Source organism: Camellia sinensis, chromosome 6, assembly GCF_055761805.1.
Source record: "Camellia sinensis isolate YWXY chromosome 6, ASM5576180v1, whole genome shotgun sequence".
NCBI classification, from domain to species: domain Eukaryota; kingdom Viridiplantae; phylum Streptophyta; class Magnoliopsida; order Ericales; family Theaceae; genus Camellia; species Camellia sinensis.
Window position 1 is genome coordinate 111,563,245 of NC_138966.1, and position 5,258 is coordinate 111,568,502.

Sequence of the window (5,258 nt, forward strand, 5' to 3'; positions counted from 1 at the left end):
AAAATCTTTATACATTGGAGGATCTATCAATTGACCCATATCACGAGGATGCCAATGGTTTAATTCTTGCTCTATTTCCACTCCCTTAAGCAATACCATTGTACCCAAAGATTTTATATATATAATTTTTAAAAAAATTCCTTTTAAAAGATATTAAAGTATGGGAAATCACTTTTGAAATTATTCATGACTGCCAGTCCTAGAGTAAGATAATTCTAATAATAATCAGAATTAATCATCCAAATTTAATATGATTAAAAGTTATTACAAGTATGGGAAATCTCTATTGAAATTGTTCGTGACTGCTAGTCCAAAGTAGGATAATTCCAATAATAATCAGAATTAATCATCCAAATTTAATATGATTAAAAGTTATTACAAGTATGGGAAATCTCAATTGAAATTGTTCGTGACTGCTAGTCCAAAGAAGGATAATTCCAATAATAATCAGAATTAATCATCCAAATTTAATATGATTAAAAGTTTTTTTTTTTTTTTTTAATAGAAGCACGATCATTAACTAAGCAAACATGTTAAAGCAGTCACCAGCTTATGGGCCGGTTTAAACGTTATTAGAAGTAGTGAATTCTATTACATTTAATATACTATTATCATATAGATTCCAAAATAGGTAAATTACTAATAAGTTTTACTTGTGAGACTTATTACCAGTTAAAGTTCTATTGATAAATTTATTAGTTTCTCTTGTTTTTATGAATAAATTTATAGTGATAAATTTATAAGACTTATAAGTAAATAAGTCTAGTTAATAAGCCCAATTGGTAAGTGCACCAAAATAAATACATGAATAATAGTTAAGTAATGATATGCAAATAAAAAAAGTGATACAAAATGATGCTGATTACTTCTTATTTTAAAACAAAACATATACAAAAATTAGTTTTATTTATCAAAATAACACTATTTTTTTCATAATTTGCATATATGAAGTGAATTTTCCATGACAGTTATATACAAATAACTGCTTATAATAATAAATTTATGTAATACCTTATTTGCAAATGGTAAGATTATGGTCCAGATCTATGTTGTACTATAGGCAGAATTTCTTAGATATCCTTTAATCTGGTGCTTAGATTATGATCCATCTCTTTCTTTTGCATCGATCTGGCATGATCTTATTGGTCATCAATTTGCCAAAATTGAACCCAGACTTTCTAGTGGAGGATCCAAACCAAAACTATTGAAAGGAATTGCAATAACCTTGTTTGGTTTGAGTTTTTTAAATTCATTTTTCAGAATTTAAAATTTTTTATTTTTCGTATTTTTTTTGTTTATATTGAATTTTTTAATATTTTAATTAATTTTTTTTTAATTTTTACATACACCTAACATAAATATACACTTAAAAAGTATAATACTTGTGAAATTATTTTTAAAATTCATTAAATAATAAAAATACAAAAAAATAAATAAAAATTCAATACATTTTTCGTATTTTAATATATTTATTAATTTTTTTAAATATTTTTTTACAAATATTTTATTTTTTAGATACATCTAAGGAATGTGCATTTAAAAAAATAAAAAAAAATTTAAAAACAAAAAATAAAAAAAATAAAAAACTTAATTTTCAAAAAATTAAAACGAAACACAGTGAATAGAATTTTCAAACCCAACTAATAATTTTCCAAGTTGTATTATCTATAAATACCTCTCCATGCTCTTGCAACTCTTCATCCCTCCATCCTATTACTGTTTTTCATAGCTTTCTATTCTATTAATAACAAATAAGCCTACAATGACATTCTTCCCCAATACACTTCCCAACCGCTTTCTTTCTTTCCCAGCCCTTTTACTCTACCTCATCATCCTTGCATTGCCTACTTTTTTTGATTATGCTGCTTTTGCTTCTTCCTTAACTGGAAAACAAGCAGCTGAACCCACAGCTCTCTTGACGTAGAAAGCTAGCCTTCCCAACCAAACTCAAACTCTCTTGTCCTCCTGGGTTGGAACCAACCATTGCACTTGGCTTGGAATTCGTTGCAACAAGGCCGATAGAGTTGCCCATATAGACCTTTAGAGTTATGGTTTGAAAGGTACTCTTTCTAATCTTAATTTCTCATCCTTTCCTCATCTCCTCACGCTTGAACTTTTTAGCAACTCACTTTATGGGACCATCCCCTTCCATATTGGTAGCCTTTGGAGACTCACCTACCTTAGCTTGTCTCTCAACAATCTCTCTGGAACAATTCAGACCGAAATAGGCCAACTAACTAATCTAAGGAGCTTGTACCTGAATAGAAACCCAATCGGAGGCTCCAGCCCTCAACAAATAGGATTGCTCAGCTCTCTCACTGAGCTTGCCTTGCAAACTAGCAATCTCACGGGTTCAATCCCTTCTTCAATTGGAAACTTGGCCAACATAACCATTTTTTACTTTTATGACAACCAACTTTCTAGATCAATCCCTCTAGAAATTGGGATGCTAAGGTCTCTCGTTGATCTCGAACTCTCAATGAACAAACTCACGGGTTCAATCCCTGCATCTATAGGGAACTTGGGCAACTTAACCATTCTGTACCTTTATGACAACCAACTTTCTGGATCAATCCCTCAAGAAATTGGGATGCTGAGGTCTCTCGTTGAACTTGAACTCGAAATAAACAACCTCGATGGTTTAATCCCTGCATCTATAGGAAACTTAGGCGTGTTAACCACTTTGAAGCTTGCTGAAAATATGCTTTCAGGACTCATTCCTTCGACAATTGGAAACTTGACAAAGTTGACGGGTTTAGACTTAAGTCTAAATCCATTATCAGGCTCCATTCCGTTAGAGATAGGAAATTTAAAACAACTCGGTTACTTGTCATTCATTGATAACCAACTAACTGGCTCTATTCCTCCAAGATTGAACAATCTTACACATTTGAAAATTTTCTAGATAGCTTACAACAAGCTCGTTGGTCATTTACCAGAAAACCTATGCTTTGGTGGATTACTTACACGTTTAATTGTAGCTGACAACAATCTCACAGGTCCCATCCCCAAAAGCTTGATAAATTGCTCTAGCTTATACAGAGTTAGGCTTGAGGGAAACCAACTTTCGGGAAATATATCAGAAGATTTTGGCATATACCCAAACTTGGATTACATCGATTTGAGTCATAACAATTTCTATGGTGAGGTATCCCAAAAATGGAAAAAGTGCCATAATTTAACTAGTCTCAAAATATCAAACAATAATATTTCTGGTGAGATACCACCTGAAATAATGGATTCAACTCAACTATGTCTTCTTGACCTCTCTACAAATCACCTAGTTGGACAGATCCCAGTGAAATTAGGAATGATGGTTTCACTGTTCAACCTTAGGTTGGATGATAACCATCTATCAGGGAATATTCCTCCAGAATTCAGCAAGTTGACCAATCTACAATATCTTAACTTGGCAAGAAATGATCTAAATGGTTCAATCCCTGGAGGACTAGCGGAGTGCAAGAAACTTTTGAACTTGAATTTGAGCAATAATAGTTTGGGGAAAGCATTTCTGCTGAAATAGGTCATCTGCATAACCTTCAAAGTCTTGATCTTGTTCACAATTTGCTAATAGGTACGATACCACAGCAGATTGGAGAATTGCAAATATTAGAAATACTAAATCTCTCCCATAATGAACTCTCTGGTTCCATTCCATCATCTTTCGATAATATGTTAAGTTTGACATTGGTAGATGTATCTTTCAATCAGTTGGAGGGTCCTATTCCTAAAATGAAAGCCTTCCGTGAGGCTCCATTTGAGGCACTCAAAGGTAATAAAGGTTTATGTGGTAATGCTACTGGTTTGAAAACTTGTCTAGCAAAAATGAACAATGGGGTAGCTAAGAAAAAGAGTAACAGAGTTGTGTTACTAATTGTTCTTCTTTTTGGATTTCTATTTCTTTCATTAATGGTTGTTGGAGTAGTGCTCTTGATTTTTTGTAAAAAAAGTAGGAACACGAAAAATGAGCCAAGACAAGTAAATAATGAAAATTTCTTTGAAATTTGGAGCTATGACGGAAAAATGGTTTATGAAAGCATCATTGAAGCGACTAAAAACTTTAGTACCAAACATTGTATTGGGGAGGGAGGATGCGGTACTGTTTACCGAGCTGCTCTCACAAGTGGTCAGGTAGTTGCTGTGAAGAAACTTCATGTATCACCAGATGGTGACTTGGCTAATCTAAAAGGCTTTACGAGTGACATCCGTGCATTAACAAAGATTCGCCATCACAATATTGTAAAACTTTATGGCTATTGTTCACACCGAAGGCACTCGTTTTTGGTTTATGAGTTCTTGGAAGGGGGAAGCTTGGGAAAGATATTGAGCAAGGAGGGTCATGTATTATACTTTGATTGGATTAAGAGAGTGAATGTTGTCAAAGATGTGGCAAATGCTTTGTCTTATATGCACCACGACTGTTCTCCAACAATCATCCATCGAGACATATCAAGCAAGAATGTTTTGCTTGATTTAGAGTCTGTGGCTCACATATCCGATTTCGGCACAGCTAGATTTTTGAAGCCTGACTCATCCAATTGGACATCATTTGCAGGGACCTTTGGGTACACTGCTTCCGGTATGTAATGTTCATTTTATTTTATCAATCATTGCATATTGAGAGATTCTAATCTTGGATGTTATTTCACTCGAATTGAAAGGGTCATTGAACTTCTAATTGTTATTTTGATATGGAGCATGTGCATGTTTCTTGTTTTTTTTTTAATTACTATTTTCTTCTCTTGGTTATTTGTTTCATTTGGTAGAACTTGCTTATACAATGGAAGTGAATGAGAGGTGCGATGTTTATAGTTTTGGGGTTCTCACATTGGACGTGATTATGGGGAAGCATCCGGGTGATCTAATCTACTCTCTGTCATCATCGTCATCCTCTTCCTCATCCACATCAACTGCACATGGGATATTATTAAAGGATGTGTTGGATCAACATCTCGCAGCACCTGAGAATCAAGTGGCAGAGCAAGTATTTGTGGTTGCACAACTAGCATTTGAATGCTCTCAAGCCAATCCACTATCTCGGCCAACCGTGAGACAAGTTGCCATGAAGCTATCAGATGATCGAAGGTCACATCTGCAAAATGAATTCCACATGATCACATTAGGACAACTGATATCAACTACTCAACCTCTTGAGTATTTGCCTTCTATCCTTGGACTATATGTTGTTCTTGTTTTCCATTTTCTTCTTAGATTGTTCAATTTCAACCCCCCTTTCTAGTCTATTTTTCTGCTCTTTT